The following is a 12,006-nucleotide window of genomic DNA, read 5'->3' as shown; positions in this document are numbered from 1 at the left end:
AACCCCCTACAATTTCTATTTACACCCCATCGCAAAAAGTGAGCAAACGTATTGCAAGCTTTTTGAACTGCACAATTTCTTTTACACATACACTTCTGTGATTTACATCTGGTAGTAAATACCTAATTAAAATGACTGAGTTGTTTGTATGATCTGTCCATGTTGTTGGCTTGTTTACTGTTGAAAATTATTGTGCATGTCACTGTCATTTTAATACTTCCATCTGAGATTAATTCCTGCATAAATGGAGCACTCAATCTGCAATAGTGTAAGTAGCAATAAAAAAAAAAATATATTTAAAAATCAATAAAGCTTAGCTTGGGCTAATGGGTGTGGATGGATAGCTGAGAGTCATGCTGAGAAACTGTCCGGTTCAAATAGATCTGCTCTCTCCTCCTCCTTTGTTGATGATGTCACTGGATAATGGCATCAGTGATGTCGGTGACCAAGATATGTTGGTGCTGATATTTTTCACTTTTTCGGTTTCTCTCCAGCTGTATGCCCACTCCTCTCATCTTCTATTACAGGTCCTGAACTGTTGTAGATTGTGTAGGGTATTTAGGTATTCAAATGTTCTTTAAAGCTGGAAAAATTATGCTTTTGCAGGTTAATACAGCCTATAGATTAGGGGAGTGAGGCTTGGGGGGGCAGCCTATAGATTAGGGGAGTGAGGCATGGGGGGCAGCCTACAGATTAGGGGAGTGAGGCATGGAGGGGCAGCTTATAGATTAGGGGAGTGAGGCATGGAGGGGCAGCCTATAGATTAGGGGAGTGAGGCATGGGGGGCAGCCTACAGATTAGGGGAGTGAGGCATGGAGGGGCAGTTTATAGATTAGGGAAGTGAGGCATGGGGGGAGAGATAGCCTATAGATTAGGGAAGTGAGGCATGGGGGGCAGCCTATTGATTAGGGAAGTGAGGCATGGGGGGAGAGATAGCCTATAGATTAGGGAAGTGAGGCGTGGGGGGGCAGCCTATAGATTAGGGAAGTGAGGCGTGGGGGGGCAGCCTATAGATTAGGGAAGTGAGGCGTGGGGGGGCAGCCTATAGATTAGGGAAGTGAGGCGTGGGGGGGCAGCCTATAGATTAGGGAAGTGAGGCGTGGGGGGGCAGCCTATAGATTAGGGAAGTGAGGCGTGGGAGGGAAGCCTATAGATTAGGGAAGTGAGGCGTGGGGGGGCAGCCCATAGATTAGGGAAGTGAGGCGTGGGGGGGCAGCCCATAGATTAGGGAAGTGAGGCATGGGAGGGCAGCCCATAGATTAGGGAAGTGAGGCGTGGGAGGGCAGCCTATAGATTAGGGAAGTGAGGCATGGGGGCGGCCAATAGATTAGGGAAGTGAGGCATGTGGGGGGGCAGCCTACAGATTAGGGAAGTGAGGCATGGGGGGCAGCCTAAAGATTAGGGAAGTGAGGCATGGGGGCAAGGAGAAGGAAGGGTCTGCAAGGAGCAGAAAGGGACAGAAGGAGCACAAAGGTAAAGGAGCAGAAAGGGACAGCAAGGAGCACAAAGGTAAAGTAGAAGAAGGAGCAGAAAGGGTCTGCAAGGAGCAGAAAGGAATCAGAATGAGAAAGGAGCAGAAGTGCGCAAAATAAGCAGAAAGTAGCAGAAAGGTAAAGGAGCAGAAGGAGCCAAGGATAGAAGACAGTGTCAGAAGAAAAAGAAGACTGTCAAATGAAGGAGAAGAAAAGGAGATTGGAGCAGGAAGGACAAATGAAGTGAACCCGCCACTTTATTCTGGACACCACATCATAAGGCTCTGGTACCTGGGTCTGGCAGGGAAACTCTGGACCTTCTCATCTCCCCAGGTAAAAAAAAATATCAGTGTTATTAATGTGTTCACTTTTATTTACTGAGTGTCAGAAAGCACACAGAGTGCCGCTGGGTAGGGGTGTTGCTGATTGGCTAGAGCGGTCAACTGGCACTGTAAGCAAATCAGTAGCTCCCCATTCATAAAAAAGTAAAACATTTTTATGAACCGGGAACTAGCGATTGGCTTAGAGTGTCAACTGTCCACTCTAGCCAATCGGCGGCACCCATGCCTGATGTCAATCTGCACTTCCTGACACTGTTCCAGAAGCCGAATACCACTGAGCGACCTGAAACTGGAGGAAGCTTTTGGGGTTAAACTATTTGAGAGCGGTTTAACCCCTTATAGGAAAGAGAGCACCCAGGGGCTTCCTGGCATCATTGCATTTTCATTTAGATGAAGTTGTTATGGTGACCAGAATGTTCCTTTAATTTGCTTAACACTCCAAACATGTATTCCTGACACCATAGTTCTGAAAACGCTATTCACCCTGACTTTATGTGATAATGACTATGCCCCTTCCCATTTATGACACTGTCAAAAAGGTACCAAGCATGGATGTCATTACAATTATGCCCCCCCTGGAAAAATTCCTGCGGACGCCCATGCATGCAAATTTGAATACACTTTATCGATTCATTGAAAATCCAGCGTGTCACGGCTTACCTCAGTGGGAGTCCGGTATGCAGAGATATGTGCTCACCCTTGCAATTAAACACAGGCCAAGGTGGTCAGGTAAGAATTCACCTGGCCTGTGAGTCTGTGCAGGATAATGCTCCAAGTCGCAGTACAGGTACAGACACAAGCAGGAGAATTGTCGTGGGTAAGCCAAAGGTCAGAGGGTGTCAGAAGTCAGGATAAACTAGGATAAGCCAAAGTCAGAGAATGCCAGAAGTCAGGATGTCACGACGACTAGTGTGATCCAGCACGCAGAAACTATGTACACATATACATATACAAGAAAAGGAAAAATAAAAGGACAGAGCGTAAACTGGACCTTAGAATGGCCGGACTAATACGCTAGAGATAGAGAATGGTCAAAAGGAAAGCCGAGGTCAAGGAAGTCAGAAAATACACAATACCGTAAACACAAGCAAAGTCAGGGAAACCAGAAGAATAACAGCAGGATGTTGCAGACCCTAGAGGTTTCAATTAATTTCAGTAATGTCTAAATGGTAGTTAATTGGCAATCTTATCTTTTTGCATAGGTTTAGAGCATCTTATAAGGTAATACAAGTAGGAAGAGAGTGTTCTTTTAAATGTTGGCTTGGATGGGAGAAAGTAAGTTAGCACTACTTATAATGGCAGAAGGTATCAGGATTTGTGAATGAAAAAAAAAAATTGTTTTTATAAATATATATATAAAGAAAGAAAGAAAGAAAGAAAGCAGAAAATAAACCATAGGAAGGAAAAGGTAAGAGGTCAAAGTGCTTGACGATACGGTCAGTGGGCAAAAAGGGCATGGGCACTATAGTGTAAGGAGCAAAAAGAAAGGAGGGGAGGGGGGAGATGCCCAGACCTCTAAATGTGAGAAAAGTTTAAAATTTTACTTTTAAATGATGAATCGGTAAAAAATAAGGAGATTGTAATTAGTTATGGGTACACTATCCCATAAACTATAAATGAAAACAAAACAAAAAATACTGTAATAAGAAACTAAAGAAAATACAGTTGTGGGAAAGAGACTAAATATAACATTTCTCTATTAGTGAGGATACGGCCTCAATATAAATAGAGGTAGTATATTAGTTTGAGGGTAGGTTCGGCTAATTGTCTGCCCTAGAAACCGGATTCAGCATGCAGGCTTTACTTAGTCAAGTAGAAAAATCTTAAATATATCGGATTTGACCCTGTTGTTACTGTTATAAGGCTGTAATTAAACGGAAAGCAAGTTGCAGTTTGTGGATTGAATGCAAGCACCTTAGACATTTGGCTACAACGTCGAGAGCCCTTATTAATAGTACAAGGCATCATGGCAAAAACTACACAGAGAAAGCTTGCCTGTGTCATCGTGCTTTTTAGTGGCAGCTTGCTTTATTCTACTTGTAAAGAAAGATTAAATCTGGACATTGCACAGGCTGAGCTTATTTTTCAAAACAAAGAAATTGCTGCTCGTTGAGCAACTCAACACAATGTGGATACCCCGTGAGAACAACACATTCGGAAAGAACACCAACTTGACAAGTTTGTTTGTGTTTTTGATACTGCCTAGTCAGCATTTCTAAGATTTCCACTGAATATAGAGAAAAGGGGTCGTATTGAACATCCCCACAATCTATCATGGTACCTATTAGTGGAGACATTGAATTTCTATGGTGACTATTTATTAACAAAAAGACAATTATCCTTACAATATATTTAGCACATTTTAAAGACTGTATAATTTTTTTTTTAGGGAGCAAGGAATAGCTTCACATATTAAAATCAACTGACTACTTGCTATGGGTCTGAGAGGCAGCGTGAACTTAAATGAGCTTGAAGTGTACCATTATTTAACTATTCCTGCTCTAACCCAAATTAATTTTAGGTTATATTGATGAGTAATTTCATAGTTGAGCCTCAGGCCAATCAAACAACATACCCTGCAAACCGAAGACTAAACTTCACTCAAGAGAGTGAGAGTTCTAGTATTTGAAATGCACTTTCAAATTCCTGCCAATTCTCACTCTAGTGAATTAATCCAATAGTGATAATGCTGCTTGAAAAGGCACAGTTATTATACAGGATTTTTTACATTATGTTTACCATAACCCTGCATTTAACCAATATGTCATTTGTGAGGTATGCAAAATAAAATTAAAAATCCACATCTCTTTATCCTGCCATTAGTTGCCTCAATTTTAACTCCCTGTTAGATCATTGTTACAATGTATTTTGTACCCAGCAGTCAGCATACACAAAGACATGAGGAGAAGAAAATCAATGTATCCATTTCTCTTCTTTATATGCAATGGTTGCTGAGGCTTTGCCTTGCCGAACTGGATTATGACATTATTTGATAAATATTTAAACTGTGCATCTCATGAAAAATAAAAAGTAACAAGATTATATTCAATGGCAAGAACTGCAGTGAACTGAAATCAAATTACTAAATTTGCCGCAAAAAAGATGACTTCAAAAAAAAAAATCACCAACTAAGGCTACAGTGCATTCAGTCTTATTAATGTTTGACTTTATATTGCAGCCTTATGCTACAATTGTTGAAATTAATCTACACACAATACCCCATGAAGATAGCAGACGGACACCAATGCAAAACTTATTAAAGAAAAACGCATTGACACAAGTATGCAGGCCTTTGACTCAGCAATTATAGCCTCAAGTATTTTTGAGTATTATGCAACCAAGTTTGCACACCTGGATTATGTTGTTTCTGTCATTCATCTCTGCAGATCTACAGAAGCTGTGTCAAGTTAGATGGGGAGTTTCGATGGTCACTCCAATTCTTTCCAGAAATGTTTCATTGGGTTCAAGTCCAGGCTCTTGCTGGACCACTCAAGAACATTCACAGAGTTGTCCATAGGCCCATCCTGCATTGTTCTACGTGATTTGTTCATTGTCCTGTTGGGAAGTGAACGTTTGACCCAGTCTGAGGTCCTGAGCACTATCAAACAGTTCTTCCTTAAGGATATCTCTGCATTTTGCTACATTCAGCTTTTCCTCAACCCAGATCAGTCACCCAGTCCCTACCACTGAAAACCACCCCCCAAAGCATGATTCTACCAACATGCTTCACAGTTGGGATGGTATTGCACAGGTGATAAGCAGTACCTGGTTTCCTCTAAACATGCTTTGAATTGAGGCTAAATGGTTCAATCTTCATTTCATCCAGACGACTTCAGCTCATTGAAGTGGTCTGGGCGCATATTCCCACGTCCCTTAATCCTAGAAAAGTAATCATTGCAGTTTTTAATTAACTGCAATAATTATCTTTATGGGTTAACTTCACCTCTAGTGGCTGTCTACCAGCTATGCATGAGGACATCTAGCGTTACCCAAAGCCTCATAGGAAAGCATTAATATGGCGCTCCCTCCTCCTGCCGAGAAATGAAAGTGAACGCTGGAACAAAGTAAGTGACAGAAGGGGTTTTCTGCACCACAGGGAGAGGGGGCATTATGGGGAGTGATAGTGCCAGGAAAACAACTTGGTTTTTCTGGCACTATTGTTTCCTTTTAAGTGTTTTGCTTTGTTAGTATAGGTCATTGAGTGTAGATTGAAAATTACAAATGTAAACAATTGTAACTTAAGGCTGCAATATAAAAATTTGTGTCTGAATACTATCTGAATGCAATGTGCAGCAACCGTTCAGACATGCTAGACTAAAATTTGTACATCAGTTTTCAGTTTACCGTTTAGTGACCAAGCCCAGCAGGTTCAAACTCACAGTGGTGCGATAAACTTGTATGAGCCAAGTATTATTTGTAGGGCGAACACGTATACAAGGTTCGATATGCTCACTCATACACAAATGCCATTTACAACCTCATAAGGGAAAAAAAATAGGCATTGTGTCGGACAATTATGCACATCTAGATCACATTAACATTAGCTTATCCATTTATAAAACTAGGCTTATGAATTATTTAATAATCCCGCAGATGACTACATGTTCTACTAAACGTCAATATGAATCAGAGAGCTATAATAAAAGCAATTTTTAAATGAAGACACAGGAGGGGAGTGTATTTACAACATTATTAAGTTCACCAATTTGTTTATTCATGAGGAAAACTTAGAGACTAAGGGATTTGTTCATTAAAGAGAAACTTTACTGTTGGAAATGCAAACATGTATTTCTAACAGCATTTTCTCCTGCATTTTTAGATTTAGAGCCACCCTTTTAAGCCTAATATAATGAAAATTGTACTCTTATTCAATGTGCCAGCCTTGCTGTGGCCGCCACCCTCACCAAGATCATTACTGATGATCTCAGCCAATCAACGGCTTCCTAATAAAAGTAGCATTATGGGTCTACTGAGCACACCATGCGCCAATCAACATCGCCTCATATTGATGCATTATACCAATGCACCTCTATGGGGAGTGTTCTACATCTGCTGAGCGGAAAGATGTCACATGGCGTTCCAGCAAAGTTGCAGGACTGTCATAGGAAACACCTTTGTTTCCTCCGAAAAGGCATTGTTTAAAAATGGGAGACTGAAGGGACAAACTCTCTGAGAAAAAACCACAAAGGTAAGCTTTAGTGGTCCAGATCCTGTGCATGTCCCTCTAAAGTACAAACTGTAGCAAACTAAAAACTGAATGACAATAGACTAAAACATCCTAGCTATAACAAGTTGAAGAATTTTTCAAGATTTTCACCTTATTTTTTCCATTCAAATTTCAATCCACTACAATTCAGTTGAGTATCCTCAATCGCAGAAGTCTTTCAAGGTGAATGTGCTGTATGGACTGTTGGGCTGTGTATAAGTGTGTGTGTGTGTGCGTGTGTGAGTTTGTGTTGTGATGTATGGGCGTTTGGGATGTTGTTGGCTGTGGATGATGCACTTCCTTTCTTTTGGTTCTTTACTTCCAGTTGGCAGTTGGTGGAATGTTCTAGGGATTTAAAATGGCGGCTGCCAGGACCGCCATCAGGGCATGATAACCTTGACGGTTGTCATGGGCCTGGCAGGCCCGGACTGTTCTGGGAGTTCAGGGCCCCACATTGCCCAAGTACACACATAGATAGATAGATATTCGAGATATAGAGATATATACATACACACACACACACACACATACATACATACACATATATATATATATATATATATATATATATATACATACCTGCGGGCCCCCGGCTACCTGTTTGTTGCAGCGGGGGCCCGCAGCACACTCTCACTTCACTGCCCAGTAGCTCCCTTCAGCTCCCCTGTCTAAATCTTGGGAGTCCCGCTGCTGTCAGAGCGTTGCCACAGGTTACCATGTGGACAGGGGAGCTGAAGGGAGCTACTGAGCAGTGAAGTGAGAGTGTGTTGCGGGCCCACTCTGCAGAGTCCAAGCCACTGGACCACCCGGGAACGCAATCTCCCCCCTCCCTGGCCAGGTAAGAAGCAGGGAGGGGGGGAATAAAACAAAATTTAAAAAATACAATATATAAAAAAATAAATTCAAAAAAAGTAAAAACTAAATGACCTGCCCCCTCACCAATTTTACACACATTACATACCTTCACAAAAACACACTGCATTTACTATACACGTACTGCATTCACTATACACACACTGTATCTAAAACACATAGCCTTCACTATATACACACACACACACACACTACATCCACTACGCAAACACACACTCTGCATTCACTATACACACACACCGCACCTAATACAAACACTCCATCCACTACACAAACACACACCCTGCATTCACTATTGTGGCAGTGTGAGGGAACACTGCTATATTAGTCCCCAGAATGGCACTTTCAGTGTTCCCTGACTAGAGGGGGTTACAAATCAGGTTGCTCTAGGCTAGTACATCAATTAGGGAGCTACATAAACCCTATGCAGAGGGAAATCAGTCTCTCAGTGAAGAGTTGGGGTAGAGACAGAGAGACTGTGAGTCAAAAAGACTGCTGAAACTGTGTGGGAACAAAAAGGTATTTTGCAAGCCTTTATTTTTATTTGTTAAACTACTGGGGTCAGCTTAGCTGCCCAGTTTCTGTTGTGAGTAGGAGTTTATTTTGGTTGAATGCTTTGATGTGGCTAATTTGGGGCTGGCTTGCTAAATAAAGTTTTATTAAAGCTCAATATATGGTCGACTGTTAACACTGCTTACGGACCATAAACCTTTACTGACAGTTGTTAACCCACAGAAAGGTATCTCAATCACGACAGCAGCAAGGCTTCAGAGGTATGCCTTAACTTTGGGAGTAGTGATGTCGCAAACATAAAATTTTCGGTTCGCGAACGGCGAACGCGAACTTCCGCAAATGTTCGCGAACCGGCGAACCGCCATAGACTTCAATGGGCAGGCGAATTAAAACCCACAGGGACTGTTTCTGGCCACAAAAGTGATGGAAAAGTTGTTTCAAGGGGACTAACACCTGGACTGTGGCATGCTGGAGGGGGATCCATGGCAAAACTCCCATGGAAAATTACACAGTTGATGCAGAGTCTGGTTTTAATCCATAAAGGGCATTAATCACTTAACATTCCTAAATCACAATGGATATGGATTGACACCTGACATATGACATATTGACACCTTGACATTTGGATTGACACCTGTCCTCAGAGACCCTGATACACACTGACACAGAGCAGAATAGGGACTGTTCCCCCTACATAGGGTCACTTGGCAGATATGGATTGACACCTGTCCTCAGGGACCCTGATACACACTGACACAGAGCAGAATAGGGAATATTCACTAAATGCCAAACATTGTTATACAGGGGACTATTCAGTAAATAAGGATACCTACTGTCCTCCCCCCCCCCCCCCTGCGCGGTGGGGGCCATAAATCACAATGGGGGGGACCTACTGTCCTCCCGCCCGACCCCACCCGTGAGCGGTGGGTGGGGGCCATAAAAATAATGAGGGGGGGATCTACTGTATGAAGTTGTATCGATCAGGTAGTGTAAGGGTTACGCCCGCTTCAGTGACAGACCAAACTCCCCGTTTAACGCACCGCAAACAACCGCAAACAGTCCATTTGCACAACCGCAAACTCCCCATTTGCACAAGGTTGGATACCAAGCTAGCCATGTCCCGTTCCTTGTCCTCACTGATGTCATTGAAGGTCTCTTCCTCCACCCAGCCACATACAACACCAAGGGTCCCCGAAAGGTGACAACCAGCCCCCTGGGACGCCTGCTGTGTTTGGTCTTCCACCTTCGTCCTCTGACTCCTCTTCTTCAGACTCCTCTCTCTGCGTCATTATAAGGTGTGTTAAGTAGTACTATTCTTATCAGTTTAATCCCTGTTACGAGTAGAGGACTATTTCCTTGTTTCGCCAAACCCCTTCAAAGATGGAAAAAGCGCTATGAGTGGAAGAAACGAGGAAATGTGGTCAGGTGGTGGTGCCAGCCCCACCGAGGGCTTGTACTCAGGTATGCTAATAAACTGAAAAAAGAAAAAATCTCGCAAGAAGGATATCTAAAACTGGCATAGGAAAAGGTTAGACAACTATAATAAAGTGATACCAACAAATCCTAGTGAGCATAGTAATGCTTCCTAATACCGTGGTTAGTACCCTTTGTTAAAGTAAATTGAGTAATGGACAAAAGTCTTAATTGATTTATTTATAAATAACAAAGGGATACTATACTCATTCCCCTATAGTGGCTAATTGTGTAATAATGGTAATACTATTACCTATTATATAATATTGCTAGGGGCAAGGAAATTCCCTCTAAATAGATGGGTATAGGCAGAGAGTATGGAGACCGGAGTGATCCTGTCATAAAAAGTGTCAATAAGGTGATATAAAGTTAAATGTATCACAGACACACAGCCGCCCTTTCTCTTAGCTAGTTTCCAGAAATGCTGGATAGGTAGAAGGGCTATAAAGACTCAGAGAGTCCCCGTAAGAGACAGTGGGTGACCCTGGGTCGAATCCTATATTTGGCACCTCCCCCCAAGTTTAAAAATTTAAAAAACACACACACATTTGTTAAATGTATTTAGCACCGAGCAGTGTTTGTGTGTTTGGATGTAAGCATGTTTTTGTATGGAGTATGTGTGAGTAAATGTACGGGTGTTTTTGCACTTATTGGCATTTGAATGCAGGCATGCATTTTTCTGTAGTGTGGTTTTATGTAGTGTTGACATTTGGATGCAGGGTTGTATTTGTGTGTAGTGTAGGTGAAATGCTGAGATGTATGCACATATACACACACTGGCACACATACACAGACACATAGGTACACACATGCAGTTACATAGAAACAGTCATACACAGACACAAACAAAGGTATACACACAGACACAGACAAACATACAGACACACTAATACAAACACAGATACAATTGAGTGTTTGTATAGTGGATTCAGTGCGTGTGCTTGTATAGTGGATAATGTTGTGGGGGGGTGATGATGAGAGGGAAGGGGGGGTGATGATGAGAGGGAAGAGGGGGAGATGATGAGAGGGAAGAGGGGGAGATGATGAGAGGGAAGAGGGGGAGATGATGAGAGGGATGGGGGGAGATGATGAGAGGGATGGGGGAGATGATGAGAGGGATGGGGGGAGATGATGAGAGGGATGGGGGGAGATGATGAGAGGGATGGGGGGAGATGATGATAGAGAGGGATGGGGGGAGATGATGATAGAGAGGGATGGGGGGGAGATGATGATAGAGAGGGATGGGGGGAGATGATGATAGAGAGGGAAGGGGGTGATGATAGAGAGGGAAGGGGGGGAGATGATGATAGAGAGGGATGGGGGGAGATGATGATAGAGAGGGATGGGGGGGTGATGATGATAGAGAGGGAAGGGGGGGTGATGATGATAGAGAGGGATGGGGGGGTGATGATGATAGAGAGGGAAGGGAGGTGATGATGATAGAGAGGGAAGGGGGGTGATGATGATAGAGAGGGAAGGGGGGTGAGATGATAATAGAGAGGGATGGGGGGAGGTGATGATAGAGAGGGATGGGGGGAGGTGATGATAGAGAGGGAAGGGGGGGTGATGATAGAGAGGGAAGGGGGGTGATGATAGAGAGGGAAGGGGGGGTGATGATAGAGAGGGAAGGGGGGTGATGATAGAGAGGGAAGGGGGGGTGATGATAGAGAGGGAAGGGGGGAGGTGATGATAGAGAGGGAATGGGGGGTGATGATAGAGAGGGAAGGGGGGGTGATGATAGAGAGGGAAGGGGGGTGATGATAGAGAGGGAAGGGGGGTGATGATGATAGAGAGGGAAGGGGGTTAATGATGATAGAGAGAGAAGGGGGGTGATGATGATAATAGAGAGGGAAGGGGGAGGTGATGATGATAATAGAGTGATGATAGAGAGGGAAGGGGGGAGGTGATGATAGAGAGAGGGGGTGATGAGAAAGAGAGAGAGAGGGGGTGATATGAGAGAGAGAGGGGGTGATATGAGAGAGAGCGGGGGGTGATATGAGAGAGAGCGGGGGGTGATATGAGAGAGAGAGAGGGGGTGATATGAGAGAGAGCGAGGGGGTGATATGAGAGAGAGCGGGGGGTGATATGAGAGAGAGCGGGGGTGATATGAGAGAGAGCGGGGGTGATA

At 43.4% G+C, this 12,006-nt stretch overlaps 1 protein-coding gene across 5 annotated transcripts in view; it reads right to left on the bottom strand.

Moving 5' to 3' along the window:
- The window catches only part of LRRC20 (leucine rich repeat containing 20), a 629,937-nt gene that overhangs the window by 612,691 nt on the left and 5,240 nt on the right, over positions 1–12,006 (bottom strand). The window contains exon 1 of one of the 5 annotated variants that reach the window (XM_063433586.1): positions 2,474–2,598. The exons of 3 other annotated variants lie outside the window; for them this stretch is intronic. The gene's annotated coding sequence lies outside the window, so the exon portion shown is untranslated. Of the gene's footprint in view, positions 1–122; positions 155–2,473; positions 2,599–12,006 lie in introns of those variants that run through there. One more of the 5 variants, XM_063433589.1, reaches the window with a different exon arrangement.

This window comes from Pelobates fuscus, chromosome 10, assembly GCF_036172605.1.
Source record: "Pelobates fuscus isolate aPelFus1 chromosome 10, aPelFus1.pri, whole genome shotgun sequence".
In the NCBI taxonomy this organism is placed as follows: domain Eukaryota; kingdom Metazoa; phylum Chordata; class Amphibia; order Anura; family Pelobatidae; genus Pelobates; species Pelobates fuscus.
The sequence above is the reverse complement of the archived record's forward strand: the minus strand, read 5'-3'. Positions and strand labels throughout refer to the sequence as shown.